The following is a 27679-nucleotide window of genomic DNA, read 5'->3' on the forward strand; positions in this document are numbered from 1 at the left end:
ACACAAGGTTGGCGCCGGTGGCGACACCTACAACGTGCTGACATGAGGAAAGGTTCCAGCTGATTCCTCATACACTAACAGCAGTTGACCGGCGTTGCGTGGTGAAACGTTGTTGTGATGCCTCGTGTAAGGAGAAGAAGCGTACCATCACCTTTCCGACTTTGATAAAGGTCGGATTGTAGTCTATAGCGATGGCGGTTTATCGTGTCGCGACATTGTTGGTCGAGATCCAATGACTGTTTCCACAATATGGAGTCGGTGGGTTCAGGAGGGTAATACGGAACGCCGTGCTGGATGCCAACGGCCTCGTATCACTAGCAGTCGACATGACAGGCATCTTTTCCGCATGGGTGTAACGGATCGTGCAGCCACGTCTCGAGCCCTGAGTCAACTGATGGGGACGTTTGCCAGACAACAACCATCTGCACGAACAGTTCGCCGTTTGCAGCAGAACCTGGGTGCACGAATGGCAAAACGTCATTTTTTCGGATGAATCCAGGTTCTGTTTACAGCATCATGATGGTCGCATCCGTGTTGGCGACATCGCGGTGAATGCACATTGGAATCGCGTATTCGTCATCGCCATACTGGCGTATCACCCAGCGTGATGGTACGGGGTGCCATTGCTTACACGTCTCGGTGACCTCTTGTTCCCATTGACGGCACTTTGAACAGTGGACGTTACATTTCAGATTTGTTACGACCCGTGGCTCTACCCTTCATGCGATCCCTGCGAAACCCTACATGTCAGTAGGATAATGCACGACCGCATGTTGCAGGTCGTGTACGGGCCTTTCTGGATACAGAAAATGTTCGACTGCTGCGCTGACCAGCACATTCTCCAGATCTCTCACCATTTGAAAACGTCTGGTCAATGGTGGCCGGGCAACTGGCTCGTCAAAATACGGCAGTCACGACTCCTGATGAACTGTGGTATCGCGTTGAAGCTGAATGGGCAGCTGTACCTGTACACACCATCCAAGCTCTGTTTGACTCAATGCCCAGGCGTATCAAGGCCGGTATTACTGCCAGAGGTGGTTGTTCTGGGTACTGATTTCTCAGGATCTATGGACCCAAATTGCGTGAAAATGTAATCACATGTCAGTTCTAGTATAATATATTTGTCCAATGAATACCTTTTTATCATCTGCATTTGTTCTTGGTGTGGCACTTTTAATGGCCAGTAGTATAGTTAATGGAGTCAATATTCCAACAGCTGACAAGACTGTGTCGTGAATACCAAATTCCAGGCATTACCTCTCACCACGGGCAATGCAGTGGCCGACGCCCTTGAGTTAACGACCAGGAGCAGCGGCGTTTGCGTATAGATGTCGGTGCTAACAGACAGGCAACACCGCGTGAAATAACCACAGAAATCAAGACGTCACCTGCAGCCCCTCTTCTGCGCTCGTGACTATATTGGCTGGACCCTAGTCGACCGCAAAACCGTAGCCTGGTCAGATGGGTCCCGAAGTCAGTTGGTAAGAGCTGACGTCTGGGTTGCAGTGTAGCGCAGACTCCTCAAAGTCATGAACCCAAGCTGTCAACAAGGCACCGTGCAAGCTGGTGGTGGCTACCAATAGAGTAGATCGTATTCACATGGGATGGACTGGGTCCTCTGGTCCAATCGAACCGATCGTATACTGGGAATCATGTTCGGCCACTTGTTCGCAAACAATGATGGAATTTTTGTGGATGACAATGCGCCATATCACTGGGCTACAGTTGGGCGCAGTATATTTGTGGAACGTTGTTGACAATTCGAGCGATACATTTGGCCGCCCGTGTCGCCCGACATGAATACCATCAAGCGTTTAAGAAACATGATCGAGAGGTCAATTAGTGCACAAAAATGTGTACCGGCAACACTCGTAATTATGGACGGCTATAGAGTAGAGATGGGTAGTTCGCGAACGAACGGGTGCAAAGGAACGGTTCACCCAGATGAACGAAAGGACCGAGGAACGAATTCCAAGGAACGATCGCGGCGGTCTACTTATAGTTCCCGGGAACGAGGAACGATCGGTTCATAGTTCACTTCGGTCACGACGGTCACTTCGGCAGTTCTCGTTCCAGCCTCGGTCGCGTGCTCGTCTCAGTCTCGGTCTCCCTCGGCCGCACTCGTCGTTCTTCGCATGACCACCTGTCTCAGTTCCACTGCCGACTGCTCCTAGTTACTTGAGTATCCAGTTGTTCGTTTCGTTGACTGCGCTCGCCTGTTTTACATGTGTTCCAAATTGTTCTTGCACTTGGTTCTGGCTATTCAGCGTCCACGACCGATAATCAAAAAGTATTTTATAGTTACGTAAATTACGTAAAAATTACGTTGTATCTAATAGGTACGTCTTTTCAGGTAACAAAAGGGCATATGAGCTCACTTCATTATATCGATGAACAGCAGAAGACATAACAAGGCAAGTATTTTTTTGTTATTCATATATTCTTTGGTTTCATCGACTTGATTTAGCAACGAACTTTCAATAATTTGCTTAATTTTTAGTGTAAGAAAATTCATATAAAACGATTTTCGTGTATCTTTCATATACAAAACATTACAATTAGGAAGGCTCTAATTATTTTTGAGTTTGGTTGTTTCCAATTTGCATTAACTGCTAGTTTGGTTTCTTCGGAAAAAAAAGAAAGAAAGTTGGTTGTGGGTCATTTGGGCTCAGTAGGAAAAGCGGTGGCTCTCCATTTGAAAAGACATAGATTGCCATAAAATCGTATTTACTTATTATCTAAAAACATTTGTTCAGAAGGAGCTTTCAAACAAAAAACTTTATTACTGCGAACTTAATTATTATTATTATTGCTTTATTAACTTCAATAATACGACATAAAAACCTAATTTTCACTACGCGTATGACGCAAGTATGAGAAAACCACATTTTATTTTATGCTTCCATGAAAGCTCCACTTCGCCTACGAACTCTGAGAAAACGTGAAGTACATATAGGGTGTAAACGATTATTGTTTACAAGTACAAGTCGAAACGAAGAATTTTATACAAGGTACTTGTGGCCTATCAAGTTGGGAACCAGCCACCAACAGGTGGCCCATGCGCGTCTCTTCTCCAGCTCTCTACACATCGTCATCGATTGTTTCGCAATTGTTACTTGCATTAGCTTGTTATTTCTTCACTGCCTAATTAGGACATGTTTGTCTGTTAGTTGTATCTGCTCGTAACGGGCAACACATCATCCATAATTGGGAAGCAGTCTGTAGTCGGGGCCGGTTTTCCGTGCGCCACCCTATATTATTCCCCTGGTATCAGCCACACAAAGCTACAGTTGGCTAAACGAGAGGTTCTGCAGAATCACAGAAATTACTTCTAAAAGTGTGTAAGAATTCTGTAATGAATAAAAACTCTATACTCCAGGAGGGGAGGCAAGTGCCCTCTCTCGGTGGCCTCCATCCTTCAGTCACCTACACCACTAGTTTTCAGTTTTTCATAAGAACCATATATCAAGCACAAATGATCGGTGAACGATTAAAAATGAACGGTTCCCAAAAAAGAAAGATCAGCAGCGAACTAGCTCCCAAGGATGAACCAGTTTGCCCATCTCTACTATGGAGTGTTCCTGCAATGGACTTCCAACAACTTACTCCATGCTACGCTGAGCTGCTGCACTACGCCTGGAAAAAAGGGGGCCGAAACGATATTAGAAGATATCCCTTGACTGTTAGTATGTCTGTGTATTCAATACCGTTGTAACTTAAGAGCCTCGCTAGTAATGACGGCATTATTTGAGTGTTGAAGGTTAAGATAGCGGTTTTGACGTAGATGATCTGTTCTCGGTATAGGGCAGTTGGAGAAAGGGATAGAGATAAACGAAGTACGAGAAAGAGGGTAGTAGTGACATCGTGGCAGTAGAGTCTGACGGGGCACTGTGCAAGGTGTATGGAACAGTGCACGCTGTATAGAAAAAAGATGAAAAATTAGAATAGAGGAAAAAAAAGAGGTAGAGAGAGAGAGGAAGAGCCAGGGACAGACAGCGAGAGAAATAAAACGAGGCCGGCGGCGAAACGAAACAAGAGGCGAGATTTACGGCAGCCGGCAGTAAACACGCTCAATCATTTTTATATGGCGCTTCCGGCGGCGCGGCCGTATTCACGGAGACACTGCCAACCGTGCCGCGCCGCCGGCCCGACGAGAGGGGAATTCGTTCCATTAAAGTTGGCAGCACTCCACTCGAGACGCGGCCACATATTTCACGGCGGCTCCCTCGGGAGCGCGCGCCGGGCTCCGAAGAAGGGGTTGCAGCAGCGGCGGCGACTCCTCTGCTCCGCAAGAGGGATCGCTCTTATTTACATCGGCAGCCAGCGCAGCGCAGCACAGCACAATGCCTGAGCTGGCCGGGGCGCGGCTGCAGCGAGCCGGCGGACGCGTTCTTCCAGGCGTGTCTGGCGGTTGTCAGCAGTGGAGTACTCGCTCTAGAATGCTCCAGCAATTCAAGAATAATTGCTGGCATACAAGTAATATACTCAAAAGCAGATGACTTACAGACACCTAACTAGTAACGCTTAGGACAAACTGTAGACCTCATCGGTGAGTCGTGGCATGCACTCCAATAGGCACTAAAAGCCGACAAACTCCATAGAGTGAGTGAGTGGGTTAGTTAGTTAGTTAAATGTTTTTTATTCCAGTCTTTGATCACATTATCAATTCTTTAGACCAGGGCTTCCCAACCTTTTCAGCTGGTGGACCCCTTCTTCAGTAGAAAATACATAGCGGACCCCTAGTCAGTCAAGAGCACAGTAACTTGAAATTTCAGAGTGAAACCCATGGAAACTGAAGGCTTCTTAATGCAAGTTCCATGTTCCCAATGACCCCCCCCCCCCCCTCCCCAAGTATCAATAGTCTCTGGTTTAGAGATGAATGAAAACAACTTGAAGGTCAAAAAAAGACTTATGAAATAGGTAGTGCACTAACAAAGCAAGTATAACATTTAATGATGCCTGGGGCCGCATACGTGCCAGCGAGTGCTGTGATTGGTCGACAAAGCTCTCTCCGCGCATTCGTAAAAGGTTTCAGCGCATCTACCGCCATGAGCCGGCACACAAACGACCCCCGTGTTGTTGCGAAACAATCAGAGAAACCGCAATATCCGGCACTAAACTGTGTATGCGTTCTCACTTAGGAACCGCAAAGGCTGCTTGGGAATACGACCTGAAGTAAAAGTATACATGTTTTTCACACGAAAAAAAGTGATTAATTTGATTTTCACAATTTTATTCAATAATTTTACTCATTATTTTACACGATTTGGTGAAAGGTGTCCGCTGACCCCCTAGAAAGATCCGGCGGACCCCTAAGGGGTCCTGCTTTAGACGATGACCAGTTTCAGTCCCTAATGACCATCCTCAGATCTTCTTTTCATCATATCCTAAAGTGATAAGGTCATAATGCCATCGTCAAAACACATAAATATAATCGGCACAGCATCGTCACATAGATCTCAAACAAGGTGTAGAATATTGTGGCCGAGCGGTTCTAGGCGCTTCAGTCTGGAACCGCGCGACCGCTACGGTTGCAGGTTCGAATCGTGCCTCGGGCATGGATGTTTGTGATGTCCTTAGGTTAGCTAGGTTTAAGTAGTTCTGAGTTCTAGGGGACTGATGACCTCAGATGTTAAGACCCATAGTGCTCAGAGCCATTTGAACCAACCAATTATTGCAATAATGACTGTGTGGATGATGTGGCCTATTCTACACCATATTTGAGATCTATGTGGCGATGCCGTGCCGATTATATTTATATGTTTTGACGATGCCATTGTGGCCTTATCACTTTAGGACATAATGTAAAAAAGATCTGAGGATGGTCATTACGGACTGAAACCGGTCATCGGCTAAAGAATTCATATTGTGATCAAAGACTGGAATAAAAGACATTTGACAGTATTGGATCACTGTTTGTATACGCGACTATGTCGCAGTTGGTGAAACTTAGTTATATAGTTAGTCCCATGGGTCATTTGAACGAATCTTTTATCGAAATGATGTGGAAAGAGTCAGTTTACAGGATATGTACACGTAATTAGTGTCAACATGGATGAACAAATTCTTATTATCAGTCAAGCTCATGCATATTTTGGTAATGATCTGGAATGACTCAGTTTACAGGGTATCTGCACGTTATTAGTCTCCACATTAATGAACTCATTATTATTATTAGTCCTATTCGTGCTTCTTTTTTGTTTAGCTGGCCATCAGTTTTTAAGCAGAATTTCTTCGGTGCTGTCGAGGAGAAATGATTTCAAATTAGATTCATAACTTGCTTCGCTAATTGTCAAACATTTTGTGTTAATGGGCGATTGATCTAAAATTTTTTTTTGCAGCACATTGAAGTCCTTTATGAGCCCCGACGGCCTGAATAATGGACAATACTGGTCATTTCTCGCTCTAGCGTTCTAGGTATGGACCTCACTGTCCTTCTCAAATTGTGACTGATTATTTATAACAAATTTCACTAGCGAGCATGTGTACAAATTTCGTTAACCAGCACATGTATTGTGACGGGCAACGGCGTTGCCGCACTGGTAACACCGATTCCCGCCAGATGACGGAAGTTAAGCAATGTCGGGCTGGGCTAACACTTGGATGGATGACCATACAGTCTGCCGAGCGCTGTTGGCAAGCGAGGTGCACTCAGCCCTTGTGAGGCAGACTGAGGAGCTACTTGATTGAGAAGTAGCGGCTCCGGTCTCGTAAACTGACATACGGCCGGAAGAGAAGTGTGCTGACCAAATGCCCCTCCATATCGGCATCCATTCATGCCTATGGTTTGAGGATGACACGGCGGCCGGTCGGTATCGTTGGGCCTTCCAAGGCCTGTTCGGACGGAGTTTAGTTTTATGTACTGTGACGGCGCAGTTATGATGCCTAGCTGCTCGAAGAAGTACCTCATCCATGATATTCCTGGGTGAACACGACATATTATTCTTACTGCTCGCTTTTGTGACATCTGTACCTCCTTTCTAAGTGACGAGTTACTTCAGAAGATTATCCCATAAGACATTATTGAGTGGAAATGCAAAATACTTCAGGAGGTTGACACGTTTGTATCGAAGATTAGCAATTATACAAAGAGCAAAATTGGCTGAACTTAATGCTTCTTCCAGTCCTCATCAATATGCACGCCCAAACATTTTGAGCATTCAGCCCTGTTTCCTGACCGTGCTCAGGTGCTACGTCAGTTGTTGGTACGACTATATTTGCTGTTCGGAACTCAACTTAGTGCGTGTGCGTGCGTGTGTGTGTGTGTGTGTGTGTGTGTGTGTGTATGTGTGTGTCTGTGTGTGCGTGCGTGCGTGTGTTTTTTTTTTTCAGAATTTCGGGAGAGTCCATTTTCAGAGAACCGGTTGATAATTCTTTGGAAAACATCATTTACCAACTCTACGGTTGTTGCTCTCTACTGGGATTTATGAAAACACTAGTATAGTCTGAAAAGCTGTGCATAAAGCTGTCAGCTCCATAAAACATGATGTATACAATTGCTTGGTATGGTCACGAAAATACCAACTGGCGTTATATCATCATTTAAGGCTTGTACTGTCTGATGAGTGAATGCAAAAACAGCATTCTCAGTTGAGCAACGATCTGGTTACCTAACTGTGATGTGCTAAGTAAATTATTTCACTTACATATGCGACTACTCTTTACTACATTACTTTTTCGAATACTTTGGAAGAAGATGTCAGTAGGGAAACTGGTCGATAATTATACGTTTGTTTCTGTGGCCAACTTTTACATATAACCTATAATAACAGATGGACGATAATTGTTTAAGACTGTCTTGTCACCTCTATGATAAAGTGTTTTAATACTTGAATATATGTTGGTACTACTTCTTGTTGCTTCAATTTTTCTGGAACGACATTTTTAATATAGTCTTTTGGTTCCTCAACTGAACGTTTAATTCTATTTTTGGTACTACTTTTAGAAAATGAACCTTGAATGTACTTGCAGCTTCTGAATTGTCAGTCACAACACTCCCATTTAGTTTAATCATTGTGGAATCTCGTACGCTGACTGGCTGTCTGGTCTCCCATTTGACAATGTCCCATACAGTTTCAGTCTTACCATCTGCGTCATTTGGTCCTGTCAGAACACGCATACTTCTGGACATTGTAATGACTTTGATTAAAATACCAAAGAATGTCAGATCTTGACTTTGGCGTTTGTATGACTTTCCCTCATCTTATTGTATGAGATTTTAATTCTCTCAGTTATCCAAGGTGACACCGTAATCCATAATCGTTGCCAGACAGCGTCTCTGATGAGTTCCATCGGGTTCAGATCAGTCGGTTCAGTGTCTTGGGCCTCAAACCAGTGCAGCACGATTCTGGCCAGACGGTGCAGTAATCCTGGCGGAAGATGCCGTCACCGACGTGGAAGGCATCAACTATGAAGATGTCGCGCAATCATATTCACGTACTCCATTAGTGACACAGTGCTCTCTGTTAGTGTCACAGGTCCCACGGAAGCCCACACGAATGTGTCCCATGGCATAATACTGCCACCGTCTCCGTGTCCGTGATAAGATGAATTGAAAGGGTCCAACAGGGACGAAAAGCTCTTGTTCTCCGGTTCAGATTCCCGCTTACACTTGTCAGTAATCTTGACGACGCAGATACCTGGCAGTGGCCCCAGAGGGTAGTATTACCTGTGCAGTTGATGGAACAGTTCTGCGCTAATCTCTTTGCCGGCCCCGCGGGTAGCCTGGGAATTCAGTGTCTGGCTTTCTGTGAGCTTCGTCTCCGTTGGTGGCGCTACAACGCACAAATGAGACTCTGCTTGCGCACGCAAAACCAAGAATTTATACTCGTTTGTCATATCTCTTCATATTTTGCGACATCGTTATACGTTTTGTAAATTGAAGTTGGTAGTTTACCGCCGGTTGAACATTATATGAATGTGTGGTGTCGGTTCTTTCGGACATGTGAGAAAGAACAGACACCACGCGGTATCCGCGGATGTGATACGTGTTATGTAAATTGAAGGTGCAAGGTGCAAGGGGGTGAGAAAGGAAAGGGAAGGGACTGTTGATGTCAGCTGCATTGGGACTTCAGTACGGATGCGCAAGTAGCGAGCATGGTTGACAAGGACAAGGACAAGGCCTACGGAATGGTGGGAATGTGTGTCGGCCGGCTGGCGTGCCGAGGTAGTCCGCGCAATTGTGATTAACACTGTGTCCCGACGCAACTGCCTAGTAAGCAGGAGATCCCGAGTTCGATTCCCGGTCCGGCACAGATTTTCATCCGTCTTTGCTGAATCGGCATAAAAGCCCCGAGGCAGCTGACATCAGTAGTCCCTTTCCTTTCCTGTTCTTTCTCCCCTCCACCTTCAATTTATATAATGTGTTTAACGTCTTGTAAGCCAAAATATTTCTGGTTTCATGTATTTGCGTACTATAAGTGGCTAGAGACCTTAACGTGTTTTGTTTTATGTGATTAAGGAGGGTAGGATTTATCTAACTTCCACGAGATATTACCTGATTTTACCGTACAACGTAAGTAGTAGTCTTTGATTTAATTCTGAGAAGTTTGCATTTTTAATTTTGTTTTGGAAAACCATTGTCTTCCTGTATGGGGGAAGCTCCATCGTCATTTTTTTCTGTCATTTGTGAATAATGTATCTGGTCTTTTTAATATATAACTTAAATGAGCTTAGATTTCGCTTGATTTCGGTTAGTCATTCCTCCATTGCTGATGTTCTATTCCTGCAAGAACCATGTATGGTATGTAATGAACATGTACTCATTTATTTGTACTTTCAGAATGAAACATCCCACATTTGAATAAGGCATTCCTATTTTGCATGTTTGCTAAACTATAACGATTTGATGGCATTCTTATTCATCACCTTGTGTCGTTCTTAAACTAACCAGTATGTGGTTTAATAGACCATAATAGCGTAGGTAGTAGCGCTGTCTCCAATAGTCACAAAGCGTCTAAGCGCATATTCATATTTAAATATCATATAAAAATTCTGTTCCCTTTATTTATTCACAACGTCTTAGGCATGAAGGTATCGCCAATTTAGTATTGTAGGGCAGCGTGGAAGGTAAAAATCGTAGAGGGAGACCAAGAGATGAATACACTAAGCAGATCCAGAAGGATGTAGGTTGCAGCAGGTACTGGGAGATGAAGCTTGCACAGGGTAGAGTAGCATGGAGAGCTGCATCAAACCAGTCTCTGGAGTGAAGACCGCAACCACAACAATAAGGTCAGATGCGTATTAATTTACTATACTGATGCATTTCCATTTACAATTGCCTCATTTGCCAAACATCTGTTTACACTCAATTACCCCCTCCCCTCTTCCTACATATTTCGACAGCCGGTCTCCTGCATGACTGCGAATCCGGACGCGACTATCGACATGGTGTAACAAAATATGTGATTCATCAGACCAGGTGACAGGTTTCCATACATCAACGGTTCGGTTACTATGACCCTGTGCCCGCTGCAGTCGTAATTGACCATGTCGTTTGCTCAACCTGAACGCACATACGTCGTCTACTGAAGAGCCCCAGTTTCAACAAAATCCTCTGAAAGATATGCTCAGCAATAGTTGTGATTGCACGTACTCTGTCGTCAGATCTTCCACAGATCGCTGCCTCCCCTGCTTCAAGGCGCGGGCAAACTTCCGACTTCCACGTTCGGTTCGGCGATGAGGGATGGACGTCCAGTACCTCGTCACCTACCCGTGGTTTCCACCTCCAACCACTTATCATAGATGCAAAGCAGCGCGCGAATTGCCGAACGGGTTCACCAGAATGAGGTAGGAGAAATCAACGTTCGCGGCACTATAGTTGAGATTAAGCACTTATAATATGAAAACTTCAGCCAAACAAAGGTTGCTGTGTGAATACGGCGGCGACCTATCGCGATACAGCTTTTCCGTATGACGCAATCATTGCTCTTCAAGTCACGTGCTTTGAATGTTTCTTCTTGGCGTCGGAAATGGGCCTGTCAGAGCATATCTGACACGATGTAGCGGCTAACAGCAATTCAGATCCGACGCATATTTAATCCATTTTTCCAGAATTCCTTGTCAGGTTAGCCGCCGACGCCTTCCCATACAAAGACATGGCGCGCTAGCTCAAGCCTGTCAGACTTTTACTTTCGCGCATAAGTTTTTCCGTTACGGAGAGACTTACCTCCATCTGTTTTATTGCAGGCAATACTACACCTGCCAGGAGTGAACGACTTACATATATTACGGTTACATACGTTACAGTTTAGAAGATACAGGGTGACAATTATCGGACTATGTGAAATAAAGTTGTCATAACTTCTGAACGGTTTGCCTTGGGAGTTTCAATCTGCACGGTTGGCCGCGGAGTATGATTGGAATTAGTATGCGCATGCATGATTTGGTTTCGCGACGAAGCCCACTTTCATTTGGATGGGTTCGTCAATAAACAAAATTGGCGCATTTGGGGGACTGAGAATCCGCAGCCGGCCGCGGTGGCCGAGCGGTTCTAGGCGCTTCAGTCCGGAACCACGCTGCTGCTACGGACGCAGGTTCGAATCCTGCCTTGGTCATGGATGTGTGTGATGTCCTTAAGTTAGTTATGTTTAAGTAGTTCTAAGTGCAGAGGACTGAGGACGACAGATGTTAAGTCCCATAGTGCTTAGAGCCATTTGAACCATTTTTTGAGAATCTGCGTTTCGCGATAGAGAAGTATCTTCACCCTCAACAGGTGACTGCGTGGTGTGCAATGTCCTGTCACGGAATAGTGGGTGCGATATTTCTACCGAACAGTAAGTGAAGGGTTTGGAAGATGACTTCTTTCTAATTATCCAAAGTGACCCTGATTTCGACAAGATGTGGTTGACGCAAGACGGAACACGGCACCATCGAAGCGGAAGAGTGTTTGATGTCCTGGAGGAGCACTTTGGGGACCTCATTCTGGCTCTGGACTATCCAAAGGCCACTGGCATGGGCCTCGATTGGCCGCCATATTCTCCGGATCTGAACACATGCGACTATTTTTTGTGAGACTGCATTATAGATATGGTGTACAGCAGTAACACCAAAACCATTGCTGAACTGAAAGTAGCCATTCAGGAGGTTATCGATAGCATCGATGTTCCGACACTGCAGAGGGTCATGCAGAATTTCGCTATTCGTCTGCGCTGCATCATCGCCAATGATGCCAGGCATATCGAACATGTCATAGTCTAAATCTGAATATCTGTACTGACGTTCACATGTTAAATAAAGTGTGTGCACGTCGTACTTGTAACTAGTTTACGTCTTTTTTTTCATATACTTCAAATTTCGAGTGAAAGTAGTTAAATATTACAGATCTTACAGCATCGATAGTCGAGATAAATATTAGTATTCTTACTATACCATTCTTTCGTCCAAGTTTCGTCGAGACCGAATCTCTGGACCTAAATTTTGCTAGCTAATCTGAGTGGGGGATGTGTGGAGAGGAGTCTTTTGATTCGGACATCAGGTATCTATTCATGAAGTAACAGCTGCAGCTTGTTGCAGATTTTTCATATATTCGCTCAGAAAAATAGTCTTTACTTTCAGGTTTGATCGTGGATTGTGACTCAGGTTTCGTAGTCAGAATAATAGAGTGGGTATAATTTTGCAGGTAACAATGCTCATTGTTTGATTTAATTGCACATCTAGGAGCTTCGTGTGGCTGTTGTTAACCAAGATTAGGCTGCCCCTGAGTAGACAAGGCCTCATAATTTTGGCAGAATACTATATCTTGACCTCAGTTTAACTGCAGTCTTTGTTAGGTGCTGTTTAAATTTAAATGCTGTGTCAAGTGTAACTCCGAGGTACCGTGGATATTTGTTATAGCCCAGACGATTATCCTCAAAACATACATTTAGTTCACGGTTAGATGATTCGTTACTTAAATGAAAGTATGTAGATTTAGTTTCATTAGGGTTCTTTTGAAGTCCCCATTTACGAAAATTTTGCCCCATTATATTACGGTCTTTTGTTTGTGCTGCGTTGCTATCACCGAGTGATCAGCATAGCCAAACTATTTGTACATAGTGGATGGCATACCTGCCAATATCGAACTAAACAGTAGCGGAGCTAGAATTGAGCCTTGAGGTAGTCAGTTGCTGTGGATCTTCTGGTCAGTACTGGCATTGCCTCTGATTACCTGAAAGGATCCGTCCGTCAACGTGTTCTTCAGAAGTTGTCCTATTTTCTATAGAGTATGACACGGAGTAACCGTTAGAGAATACTCTGCCGTTACACTATATCATAAGCTGCAGACAGAATAAATACAGAAGTAGTCTTTAGTTATTGGTGGAACTAGTTTCTATATAATCGACTGCAATGACATACAATACGAAAGCCACCAAACGTACTACCACGGAAGTGCAGCGAAAGCCTGCGAGCCACCTACCGTCTCAAGATAATCGACAAGGACGTTGGCTGAAAATGGTCAATGCACTGTCACAGAAGAGATCTGTTCTGCAAGGTAGTATCAGCACGTCGACGTCACAGCAGCATGTGGGAGGCAAGAGCTAGACAGAAGAGCTAGCATTTGCCTGCCGACCATGTGCCCTTAAAACCCGAACGTCCCGCCAAGCTTATGCATTGACTCAGTCATCAAAACTGTGTCGACTCGCTGTGACATTGCTCACATTTACCAATCAAGGTGCACTACCCCAGCGGACAAACAACTGACCACAGAGATCTGAGACAGACAAGTGCCTATCGATAGAGGGGCGCTACACAGTAAGAAGGGTGACAAAGTAAATCTGGAGTGGTAAGAAGGGGGGGGGGGGGATTCCGTCGCTGGTGCTCCTGAATACGACTGCTATTTCAGCACAGTGCCGAATACCTCCATTTGAAAATTGTTACAAACTACTTTGAAGCTTAAGAAACTCTGTAATATGTAGTAAATTTGTCACGTTAGGATAGTGCTGTCCTTTTCCGCTCCCCTCCCCTCCCCCCACCACTCCCACAGACGTGCAAACGCAACCACTTCGATATAACCTGTGAAGCTGAGAGCCCTTTGTGCGGACTCCATTAGCGATGTTGATGTACTCCCTTCGTGGCAGTTATTCTTTAGAAGAAAACACTCAAGACAATTGCTATTCTTTCGGTGACAATGAGTAATGCGGGCAATGGATCTCCCGCCGCGCATTACCTCCAGTGCACTATTTCACAAGGTATTGCTCCCCCCCTCCCCTTCCAGCACCGCTCCAGCAGCCTCCGCTGCTGCGCCCATTTCTCCTGTGCATCCATTCTCCCACCACCCCTCTGCCCTCGCCCACCGCGGCATACCGTGCGGGCGCCCTCTTCTGCTGCGCACACAATTTACGACTTAATCAGTGAGCGCGATCGGCAAAAACAAGGCAGTTTCCGAAAACGAAACGTAACGAAGGGGAGCCATAGCGAGCGAGAGAGTTACATATAAATATATATTGGAGACGTAGAGAGAGTCCGCAATCTGATCCCAGGAGCCAATCAGTCGTGGCGGCAACGGATGACTCCGTAGCGAACTCATCATCGCCTGGATGATGAAATGAGAACAGAAGAACACACAGCAGATAAGTGGAGGAGCGAAAGGAGTACCGCGAACTGTGAGGAGGACTTATTATGCTTCGGCTGGGCAGGTTTGCTCTTTTTTTTTTACTTCCACCTTCCTTTTTTGTTCTCGAGTGGTTGGTAGGACCGGCGGCTAGCTCTCGCGCAGTAAGTCAACGGCGAGTAATTGCGTCGGAGACTCCCAGGACGGCGAGGGCGCAGAATAAAGAATATAAGGAGCGGAGAGCGAGGAGGTGGGTAGGTGGGTAGCGAGGTAGCGGTGGCAGAAGAAGCACTTGCTGGCAGCGGCCAGCCCGACTGTGAAATTGAAACGGTCCCGGTGACGGCAGCACCGGCGCAAGACGACGTCTTCATCCAGCGCGGCTGGAGGGGAGCGTTATCCTAGCTGCCAGGGCGCCGCTGAAACTCGGCACGAGAAGAAATTCGTAACTGCGGCCGAGTTTGGGAGTACTGGAACACACGTGTGATGGACTCGGAATACAGGCTACGAGCAGTGAGTGGTAAAAGATGATAGAGATACAGTTTTACGTAGCAAGAGGAAGATTGTTAGGGTTTAACGTCTCGACAACGACGGGATTATTAGAGATGGAAAATTGAAATCGTGGCAAGGCACCCAAGACCGCGCAGCTACCCCGCATGGCATTTTAGATGGAGCACAATCTTGGGTTGGGTACGAATGGGGGAAGCATTTAGCCTTTTTCTCTTTTTCCAAAGGAACCATCACAGCATTTGTCTCAACCGTTCTCTGGAAATCACGGAACCTTATTCTGGAAATCTGAATGGCCCAAGGAGGACTTGAATAGCCGCCTCCCGAATACAAGTAAAACTGCAAAGGGCACTGCCAGCGACAGTGTTACGGCGTAATCAATCGTATGCTTTACGTATCGCTGGTTCTCTGGAATTTTCGGAGTGGAGCACAAATTTCCCTTTGTCTTGTCTCTCTTATTTTTGTCGTTAAGAATTACACCGAGGTGACAATAGTTATGGAATACTTCCTAACACCCTGCCTGACCTCATTTTGTGCGGCGTAGTACAGCAGCTCGATGAGGCATGGGTCCAACAAGTCTTCGGAAGTCCCCTGCATAAATACTGAACCATGCTGCCTCTATAGCTGCCCATAATTGCGAAAGTTTTGCCGGTGCATGATAATGTGCACGGGATAACCTCTCGCTTGAAACTTACTGGCAGATTAAAACTGTGTGCCTGACCGAGACTCGAACTCGGGACCTTTGCCTTTCGCGGACAAGTGCTCTACCATCTGAGCTACCGAAGCACGACTCACGCCCGGTACTCACAGCTTTACTTTTGCCAGTACCTCGTCTCCTACCTTCCAAACTTTACAGAAGCTCTCCTGCGAACCTGGCAGAAGTAAAGCTGTGAGTACCGGGCGTGAGTCGTGCTTCGGTAGCTCAGATGGTAGAGCACTTGCCCGCGAAAGGCAAAGGTCCCGAGTTCGAGTCTCGGTCAGGCACACAGTTTTAATCTGCCAGGAAGTTTCATATCAGCGCACACTGCGCTGCAGAGTGAAAATCTCATTCTGGAAACCTCTCGCTTGTACCCCATAATTGTCCGACGGGATTGGTTCGGGTGATCGAGTGGTCAAATCATTCGCTCGAATTGTCCTGGATGTTCTTCAAACCAATCTTGAACAATTGTGGCTCTGTGAATGCCGCATTGTCGCCCACAAAAGTTCCATCCTTTGACCAGTTTGTGGGGTCTGCGCCACACTCTAATCCTACCGTGAGCTCTTACCATCTGAAACCAGGACTCATCTGAACAGGACAATATTTTCTGGTCGTTCAGGGCCCAACCATTTTTATCCTGAGCCCAGGAAAGGTGTTGTGGGTGATGTCGTGCTGTTAGCAAATCCATTCGCGACGGTCGTCTGCTGTCATAGCCCATTAACTCTAAATTTCGCCTCAATGTCCCGACGGATACGTTTGTTGTCCGTCCCACGTTGACTTCTGCGGTTATTTCACGCGCTGTTGCTTGTCTGTTAGTACTGACTACGCAAACGCCGCTGATCTCTGTCGTTAAGTGAAGGCCGTCCGTGGTGAGAGTTTATGCCTGAAATGTGGTATTCTCGGCACACTCTTGACACAGTGGATCTCGGAATACTGAATTCCCTTACATTTTCCCAAATGGAATGTCCCTTGTGTCTAGCTCCAGCTACCATTCGGCGTTATTTCCGTCGGAAATATTTTCACACGAAACACGTATTAATGACAACTCGGCCAATGCGCTGTCCTTTTTTACATCGTGTACGCGGTGCTACCGTCGTCTGTGTGGGAGCGTATCGGTATTCCATGACTTCTGTCACGTCAGTGTAATTCAAGATGTGTCTTGTCATGCATCCAATATACATGTTCGCATCATGTCTTTCTGTTTAAATCTATGTTCCTGTGCACTGAATCAACTGATAATCAATTTCTGAGCACCTTTTAACACTAAGGAGAAATTTGATTTCTGCAGCCAAGATTCTGCTCATATCCTTTATCGTGGGAATCCAGGTCTCAGATCCATAGGGCACTGTAGACACTGCAAAGACTTTGTAAAACTTCGTCTGGGTATATTTCGAGGCCAGTTTTTAGCGTATTTTTATTGATTCCACAGATTCCATCAAATTTTAGGATGTTGTTTCCACTTTCTTTGTCGAAATTTCGTCCTGTGTCACAGCAGTGGTAGTGACATTTGGTTACGTTTACCATTATTGGGGCTATTAAAATAAATATAATTTTACATCTTACGGGAAATTTTCCTTTGAATGCCTTAGCCGTTGCTACGTTAGCGAAGATGTTCGTGTTATGTTTATAAGCCGACAATTTAGACTGATAACTGGCTCTTTAATGATAATGTTCGTTTTCTAGAATTATTATCTGATCCTATACTAGATACTAACACATTTCTCTCTGTTGATCTTTATGCTGTAGGTGATATTTTGAGTCAAATCCCTGTGTAGATAATCTGTTCTGATGTGTCAGAGAGATACCAGCTCCATATGTATCTCCCCCTATTCTTGTTAATTTCTTTTAGGCAAATTAGCGCCATCTTCGATTATATTTGTATCTCTATGTAAAGAACGTTTGTAGAATTATATGAAATCAATTCTCAATTGCAATCAGGACTATCATCAGCCGTAGAGAGGAGTGCCGACAATGAAAATTTGTGCCGAACCGAGGCTCGAACCCGGACTTCGCGCTTATAGCGAGCGGTCGCCTCACCATTTGGTTATGCTTGCACGGCACTCGTAGAATCATGGTTCACCACATATGAAAATTTGGGTCCCGCCTGTTTTCATTGTCGTCATTCCATTCTATGGCTTGATGATAATCCTTAATTGCAAACGCGAATTAATTTGATGTTTCGTAACGGCTGTGGTCGCCAGAGTGCCTGTTCCTTTGGACATGCGTAGATGTCCAAAGGAACTTTGCATCGTAATCAGACTAACACAGACACTGCAATCTTGTATTGGTGGAAAATTAGATGCGTTAAGAAGCCTCTTTATTCATAGTCTGCTGTAGCAGGTGTCTGCCGACTTCGTCGAAAAGCTTTTTCATGATCTGCAGACGCCATGTGTGTCCCTCAGTTAAAGTCTTTACTTTTCTCTAACAACTGTTTTACACTAAAAATGCAATCGGAGCAGGATCGTCCTTTTCTAAAACCTATTTGTTCTCCTAATAAAATTGTATCAGAGCTAGAGCGTGGTCCGTTATTCAAATTAGTGCTGTAGACTTTCTTGCCTGTTTTAACGAGGCTAATTCCTCTACAGTTCCTCGGGTCGCTGTGTTGAGTATGAAGAAACTGTTAATCAGATACCACTCCTAAGGTAACTTACCTGCATTTCAACATTGGTTAATGAAATATAGCATACGTCCCTTAACTGGAAGACCTCAATGTATGATCAATCCCGCATGTAATCGATCTGTGTTGCCTTCCTGTTCTTCAATTTTTGCATTGCTTCAGCTAATTTATTCATTTCGATTAGCTCTATGTTTCCATTGATTGGGCAATCTTTACAGTGTAATTTACACTGAAGCGCGAAAGAAACTGGTATAGGCATGCGTACTCAAATAGAGAGCTATGTAAACAGAATACGGCGCTGCAGTCGGCATCGCATCTATAAGACAATATGTGTCTGGGGCAGTTGTTAGATTCGTTACTGCTATTACAATGCCAGGTTATCAAGATTTAAATTAGTTTGAACGTGGTGTTACAGTTTACGCACGATCGATGGGACACAACATCTCCGACGTAGCGATGAAGTGAAGATTTTCCTGTACGACCATTTCAGGAATCCGGTAAAACATCAAATCTCCGACATCACTGCGGCTGGAAAAAGATCCTGCAAGAACGGGACAAACGACGGCTGAAGAGAATCGTTCAACGTGAGAGAAGTACAACGCTTCCGCAAATAGCTGCCGATTTCAGTGCTGGGCCATCAACAACTGTTTGCGCCCAAACCACTCAACGAAACATCATTGATACGGGCTTTCGGAGGCGAAGGCCCACTCGTGTGCCCTTGGTGACTGCACGACACAAAGCTATACGCCTCACCTGGGCCCATCAACACCGACATTGGACTGTTGTTGATGACTGGAAACATGTTGACTGGTAGGACGAGTCTCGTTTCGAACTGTATGGATGGGATGGGCGAGTGCCGATATGGAGACCACCTCGTGAATCCATGGACCCTGCATGTCAGCAAGGGACTGTCCAAGCTGGTGGAGGCTCTGTAATGGTGTGGGGCATGTGCAATTGAAGTGGTATGGGTCCTTTGATACTTCGATACGACTCTCACAGGTGACACGTACGTAAGTCCATCCATCTCCATCCATGTCCATTGTGCATTCCGATGAACTTGGAGGACAATTCCGCCCAGACAATGCGACACCACACACGTCCAGAATTGCTACAGAGTGGCTCCAGGAACACTTTTCTGAGTTTAAACCCTTCCGGTGGCCATCAAACTCTCCAGACACGAACGTTATAGATCATATCAGGATTGCCTTGCAACGTGCTGTTCAGAAGAGATGTCCACCAATTCGCACTCGTACGGATTTATGGACAGCCCTGGAGGATTCATAGTGTCAATTGATCAATTCCCTCCAGCACTACTTTAGATAATAGTCGACACCATGCCACGTCGTGTTGCGGCACTTTTGCGTGCTCGCGGCGGCCCTACATGATATTAGGCAGGTGTACCAGTTCCCTTGGCTCTTCTGTGTATTTTCGGTGTATGTTTCCCTTCCTGATTCATATTTATCTTCGGTAAATACTTAGTGTGTGATCCGTGGCCTATCAGTTTTACACCAACATAACTAAGTGGGGAGCAATCAGACAAAGTGAGAACAAGTGCCAGTGTTCTTCGTCAGCGTCAAAGGACACGATATCAGCAAGTCGTCAGGCTGTTACACATCACTTGGGGTTGACACACACACAGCCGGCACGTGCATCGAAACCAGTGGGTGCAAGAGAGCTGTCAGTGGTTGCCGGACGACGCTGTATTACTGCCGCACAGAGATACCGCCGTCTCGGCGTCATGGCGGTACCGGAGCGATCAGTCCCGCCTACAGTATTCGCACGATGCTGTAGCACTACATAACAGGTGTACGACAGACTGGATCGCAAGAGGTCACATGTGCACGCGTTGTTTTGCCTAAAAGTGCGGAAAGGACAGCAGTGACAATTAGCGGTCGGAATGGGAGGAAGGTCACACAGAGAAGGTGGGGGGGGGGGGGGGGGGAATGGAGTGCGGCGCGGGTTATTGATGACGGTCGCAGCTGGAGAGAGCCAGGTGGCGCCAACCATATTAATTAGAAACAACCCCCGGACCAGCGGTCTCCTGGCCGGCGTAAGGGGTGGATAACTCCTGCGAAGGGGTGGCGTCCGGCTGCACCCTCCCTGTAATACCGAGAGGCGCGCCTGATCGCCCCGTGGCCCCGACAGTCAGTGTCGAGATTCGAGAGGCGTGTCAAGGTAGGCGCTCTGCTCCGTACGGATCGCAACACTTCTTAACGCTAAGCAAGGCGAGAGTTAATTACACTCTGTGCAACACACTGCGCTGGAGGCACGGCCAACCGTAGATGAAGAACAACAGTCACATATCGTATTTCTACATTTCTGAAACGCATTTGAGGCGGTGCAACACTGTGGGCCATTAATGAAGGTTCGAGCGTATGGAATAGGTTCTCAGATGTATGAGTACCTGGAAGACTTGATAAGTAATAGAAACCAGAACACTGTCCTCTATGCCAAGTGTTTATCAGAAACAAGGATATTGATAGTCGTGACCTAGGGAGGTGTGATGACTGTTCTCTCTCTCTCTCTCTCTCTCTCTCTCTCTCCACTCCCTCCCTCCCTCCCTCCCTCCGTCCCTCCCTCCCCCTCTCCCAGTGCGACCTAATCTTGAGTACTGCTCCAGTGCCTGAGATTCGCATGAGGCCGGATTAAAGGAAGACATCGAAGCAATTCTTAGCCGGGCTGCTATTTTTGTTGCCGAAAGGTACAAATAATGCGGAAGTTTTACGGGGATGCTTCGGGAACTCATAGGGGATTCCCTGCAGGACAGGCGACGTTCTTTTCGAGAAACACTATTGAGAAATGACCGTATGGCATTGTTGACTGGTTGGCCCCATTGCAAGTCCTTTTAGTTGACGCCACTTGAAAGACAATGATGAAAATGATGATGAAAGACACACAACACCCAGTCCTCTGCTTTGCTTTGCTTTGCACATTGTTAAAACATCTAAAGGGATAAACCACCGAGAGACAACAATAAGCATTTAACGTGAACTTAGAAAGCTAAAAGCAGAAGCCAGTGTTGACACTAAATATATTCATACGACATCAACCCCGAAGAGATCTCGGCAGCATTAAAGGGCACCAAACCAGGTAAAGCCCCTGGCTCAGGTGACATCCTCCCAGAGTTTCTTATCAAGTCTGGCAAATATACGAAAATATGGTTAGCAAAGTTCTTCACATCACTACTGCAGACAGAAAAACATACCCCAAGAACGTAAACGTGCCAAGACAATCGCCCTCCTAAAGCCAGGTAAACCGGGAAACCTTCCGCAAAATTACCGGCCCATAGCACTGCTTAGCATGGTGGACAAACTTCTGGAACGAGTACTACTTAACAGGATCGGTCAGACAATACTCACGGCCATCCCAGTAGAACAAGCCGGCTTTCGTCCCAACCGAAGCTGTGCAGACCAAGTCCTGGCCCTTACAACACATACTGAAGTGGGATTCCAAAAGAAATTAAAAACATCTGTGGCCTTCATTGGCTTGTCAGCAGCCTATGATACTGTCTGGTGACAAGGCCTGTTAAAAAGTGACGAAGCTTATTGGTAACACGATTGGTAACAGAGGATATCAGGTTGTCATGGGAAACAGTCAGTAGCCAGAAATTCCTTCAAAATGGCTTACCTCAAGGCTCGGTATTAGCCCCACTGCTTTCCAGCCTATACATTGCTGACATACCAGAAACAGCTTGTACGAAATTTGTCTATGCTGATGACTGGATTATTGCAACAAGGTACACCGATTTTGATACAATGGAAGAAACTCTGTCATCCTATCTGTCTGCCCTGGTAGCATACTTCCGTAAATGGAGGCTTAGGCCTAACGCCACGAAGACAGAAGTAACTTGCTTCCACCTCAATAACAGATAAGCCGAAAGAGCTCTGGAAGTATATCTTGACGACGCGCGCCTCAAACACAACAAGGAGCCAAGGTACCTAGGGGTCACGTTAGACAAAACCCTGTCATTTAAATCATACCTAAACAAAGCAGCTGTCAAGGTGAGAACAAGAAACAACCTCATACATAAACTCTGCGGAACGGCAACAACTATGAGGACGTCTGCGCCGAGCCTGGTATACTCTGCAGCGGAGTAGTGTACACCAGTATGGCTAAACAGAAGCCATGTGAACAAAATCGATGTCGAACTTAACAGCACCATGCGCATAATTTCAGGAACCGTTAGGTCTATCCTTGGCATATGGCTACCTGCCCTGAGTCATATACTACCCCCAAAAATACGACGAGAAGCAGCCTTGGTCAGGTAATACAACAAGATCAAAGCAAACCCTGAACTACCGGTACACGTCGATATACCTGATCTGAGTACCAAGAGGCTTCGTTCGAGATATCCTCTTGCTCTCGACAGCCTCACCGGGTCTGACATCAACTCTTGGAGAAGAGAATGGCTCCAGAATGCCTCAACAACTTTCCACCTAACGCCTTGTATTAGCGTGGCAGTACCTGGGTTTGATCAGCCCCGCCAGATCTGGTCAACTGTGAACCGATTAAGAACTGGGCACGGAAGAGGTGCTGACTCAATCTTCATATGGGGACTGCTGTCTTCGCCAGCATGTGACTGCGGCGTGCCTAAGCAGACCATCCAACACATCAGAGAAGAATGCAGTGCTAGAGCGTTCAGTGGGGACTTTCGAAGAATTCCTCGTGGCATCCCAAAGATCCATCGAATGTATACAAGGACTAGATGTTTGTCTGTGAATATATGCTATTTTATGTAATGTAGAATAACGTGATCCAATACTGAAATGTACTTAAATAAAAACTATTGAGAAAAATTAAAGAACCTGCATTTGAAACTGACGGCAGAAAGATTCTACTGCCGTCAACATACATTTCACGTAACGAGTACCATGATAAAAAATACGAAAAATTTGGGCTCATGCCGAGACACACAGACAGTCGCTTTTCCCTCGCGAGTTGAACAGGATGTTAAACGACTAGAAGAGGTGCAGGGCATCCTCTGCCACGTACCTTGTGGTGGCTTCCGGATTACGTATCTAATACAAATGTAGGTCGTGAAAACCTTGACCGTACTGAGAAGAACGATCTCCATTCCGTCTTGTTAGGTTTGTATTCGCTAGCGTTCCGGTGGTTCCCGGTATTCTAGCGAACTAGCGAAGGAAGTTCGCGTTCTCTCGCCTCGACGTTCGCAGTACAGAAAGCTACCGTCTTCCATGGAGGGGGGCTTATGGGCGCTCAACACTACCGTCTTCCATTTTGTTTCTGAAAATAATATTGATGATAGAAGAATACATGGGAGCTAAATGAATATAGATATCATGGACACAATATAGACATCGTAGGTACTTCTAGATTCGAGAGATCCTCAGCAAAAATGCCAAAGTAAAATAACTGTTATTGGTAAAAATTAGACGAAGCACTGAAAGATCAAATGGGGACTTGAGGAAGACGATAATTTCAATAGAGGAGAACGGAGTCAATAAGCATATACCTTGAATTACTTTTTATTGAAAATAAAACGCACAATAAATATCCTTGAAAGTGATAAAGTTCGTATATGTATCTATTATTCTCATTAAAACTGAAGATATAGGGAATGATCCGAACACTCGGGTTGCTTGCGTTCATGCTTGCTGTAAAAACTGGCTACTGTCTCACTTTTGTGCTGAGGCTTTTTAATGATTTACCTTGAATAAGGCTATCTGCACTTCAATAAATCATATGGCAGATTTTATCAAGTAGCCAATGTGTCCTCTGATTGGATTGAAGAGTTCCTAGATAACAGAACGCAGCATGTCCTTCTCAATGGAGAGAAGTCTTCCGAAGTGAGAGTGATTTCAGGTATGCCGCATGGGAGTGTCGTAGGACCGTTGCTATTCACAATATGTATAAATGACCGTGTCTATAACATCGGAAGTTCACTGAGGCTTTTTGCGTATGATGCTGTAGTATATCGAGATGTTGTAACAATGGAAAATTGTACTGAAATGCAGGAGGATCTGCAAGGAATTGACGCATGGTGCAGGGAATGGCGATTAACTTTGAATGTAGACAAGTGTGATGTGCTGCGAATACATAGCAGGAAAGATCCTTTATCATTTAGCTACAATATAGCAGGTCAACAACTGGAAGTAGTTAATTCCATAAATTATCTGGGAGTAGGCATTAGGAGTGATTTAAAATGGAACGACCATATAAAATTAATCGTCGGTAAAGCAGATGCCAGACTGAGATTCATTGGAAGAATCCTAAGAAAGTGTAGACCGAAAAAAAAGGAAGTAGGTTACAGTACACTTGTTCGCCCACTGCTTGAATACTGCTCAGCAGTGTGGGATCCGTACTAGATAGGATTGATAGAAGAGAGAGAAAAGATCCAACAGAGAGCGGCGGGCTTCGTTACGGGATCGTTTAGTAGTCGCGAAAGCGTTATAGAGATGATAGATAAACTCCAGTGGAAGACTCTGCGAGAGAGACGCTCATTAGCTCGGTACGGGCTTTTGTTGAAGTTTCGAGAACACACCTTCACCGAGGAGTCAAGCAGTATATTGCTCCCTCCTACGTATATCTCGCGAAGAGACCAGGAGAGAGATTAGAGCCCACGCAGAGGCATACCGACAATCTTTCTTTCCACGAACAACACGAGACTGGAATAGAAGGGCGAACCGATAGAGGTACTCAAGGTACCCTCCGGCACACACCGTCAGGTGGCTTGCGGAGTATAGACGTAGTTGTAGTTCTAGAGAATGTAACAGGTCTTACATATATTCCGCATTTTATTAATCGTATTTTATTGCCATTGTCTTCCTTATAAGTTCTTCAATAAAAACCTTTAAAGTAGTCGGTATATGTCACTGCAGTCATGAGAAACTATCTGAGATACAGCAGCTATTTAAATGCGAAGGACCAAGGGATGTCCGCTGACCGCTGTGTCATCCTTTAGCATGCTGCGTCTTGCCGATGCGCCGTGGAGCACACCGCTCTGCCGGCTGTTTTACCGACCTTCCAGACTACGGAGCGGCTGCTTGTCATTCAGGATATCCTCAGTTGTCATCACACGGCTGAGAGCACCCAGTACCAGACCTTCCGGAGAGGAAATATCCTTGACAGTACCGGTAATCGAACCCGGTCCTGCGCACGGCAGCCATTATCGCTCAATAAAAATGTGGCATTTCAGACTTTGATCACAAATTTTTTTTTTTTTTTTTTAGCGCTCAAGACTCGGCTACCGAGGTTGACCAAACAATTACCACAGCAACGCAGATTCCTCTGGTTGAAACCGGCCGGTGTGGCCGTGCGGTTCTAGGCGCTACAGTCTGGAACCGCGTGACCGCTACCGTCGCAGGTTCGAATCCTGCCTCGGGCATGGATGTGCGTGATGTCCTTAGGTTAGTTAGGTTTAAGTAATTCCAAGTTCTAGGGGACTGATGACCACAGATGTTAAGTCCCATAGTGCTCAGAGCCAAGCCATTTTCCTCAGGTTGATAACAACCAGAGTGTAAACTCTAGCTTATCTTCAGATTATGTTGGTTGTCTGTAATTAGTCTTACGCCATTTATTTTGTTCCTCAGTTGTAGTGAGAAGCTAGCGAAAAGCATCCACCGACGTACGTGAAAAGTTGTGGAATAACGCGATGAAAAGCTGGAGCTGAAATGCAGTGTTAAATGTACTACACGCATTTTACGCTCACGTACAAATCCAGACCTCCAAATTCATCACCGAGCGAGGTGGTGCTGTGGTTCCAACACTAGTCTCGCATTCGGGGGAACGACTGTTCAAACCCGGGTCCGGCAATCCCGATTTAGGTTTTCCGCGATTTCAGTAAATCGCTTAGGGCAAATGCCGGGATGTTTCCTCTGAAAGGGCACGGCCGACTCCCTTCCCCAATCCTTCCCTAATTCGCTAATTCGATGGGACCGATGATCTCGCTGTTTGGTCCCATTCCCCAAATCAATCAAGCAACCAACCAACCGAATTCATCTTTTCCTACGCCGTTCTGTACGTTTCGTCAAAAGCGGTGCGCTCGCCAATTAAGATAGTCCTCTTTGCACACCAGAGTTTTTTGTATGTTGTATGGTGTGTGCCGATTATTAGCGCCATAAAACAGAAACGCAGCCTCAAAGACAGTGTTCGTTATCTCGTGGCCCCTTCCATCCTCTCTGGTGCAGACGCTTGTTCACAGATACAAGCGAACGGTAGCGAACACTGCCGAATCGTCTGCGGAGAGCCGTTAATTTGTGTCGCCTTCAGTTCGCTCCTATGTAAACTAGGACTTGTACGGGCAAAATCACGCGTGCTATTGTGCTTATATACATGCATACAGGGCAGGGCACCGTACGACGCACCACACACACCCCTTGAAGACAGTCAACCTGCTGTGGGAGAACATTACATGCCCGTTGGTCATTCCATGGACCGTAACCTCACTGCTAAAGAAAAGATACTGCTGGTATTAAAAATGAGCTATTTGGTATGAAGGTCATCCGCAACTTACAGAAGTGATAATTAATTTTGAGAGATCCACTTCAGATGCACTACTTACTTATTCAGACAAGGCGCAACTGAAGTGCATATCTCGACCATGAACTGTGTTTTTAAAGCTGTGGTGGTTAGGTATCATTACTACAGCCGTAGTCATGGCACTATAAGAGCAGTCTGGTACAGTCGTCTTCTCGCCGTCGCAAAGTCACTCAAATCGATCGCATTGAAGTCTAAATGAAGACAAGCTCCTTTGATGATATCGTGAAACTATGGTCGCCGGATCTCTCTCCAACTGAGAACGTTTGGAGTATTATGGGTGCCGGCCGCTATGGCCTAGCGGTTCTAGGCTCTTCACTCCGCAACCGCGCTGCTGCTGCGGTCGCAGGCTCGAATCCTGCCTCTTGCATGGATGTGTGTGATGTCCTTATCTTAGGTTTAAGTAGTTCTAAGTCTAGGGGACTGATGACCTCACATGTTAAGTCCCATAGTGCTCAGAGCCATTTGAACCATATGATCGAAAGTTCCTCTCTGCCTGTTCGCCGGCTGCTGTCACCGAGCGGCTCTAGGCGCTACAGTCTGGAACCGCGCTGCTGCTACGGTCGCAGGTTCGAATCCTGCCTCGGGCATGGATGTGTGTGATGTCCTTAGGTTAGTTAAGTTTAAGTACTTCTAAGTTCTAGGGGACTGATGACCTCAGATGTTAAGTCCCATATTGCTTAGAGCCTTTTGAACCACTCCTCTCCACCTGTTCAACTGGAACAGCTCCGGCGCTCGGATTGAAGCAGAGAGAGAAAGCGTCGCATTCGGAAAAATTACTCCGCGGTCAGCTCCAGTCTACGTTTATACCCCGCAATCCGCATTATTTTATACG

Source organism: Schistocerca americana, chromosome 10 (assembly GCF_021461395.2).
Source record: "Schistocerca americana isolate TAMUIC-IGC-003095 chromosome 10, iqSchAmer2.1, whole genome shotgun sequence".
In the NCBI taxonomy this organism is placed as follows: Eukaryota; Metazoa; Arthropoda; class Insecta; order Orthoptera; family Acrididae; genus Schistocerca; species Schistocerca americana.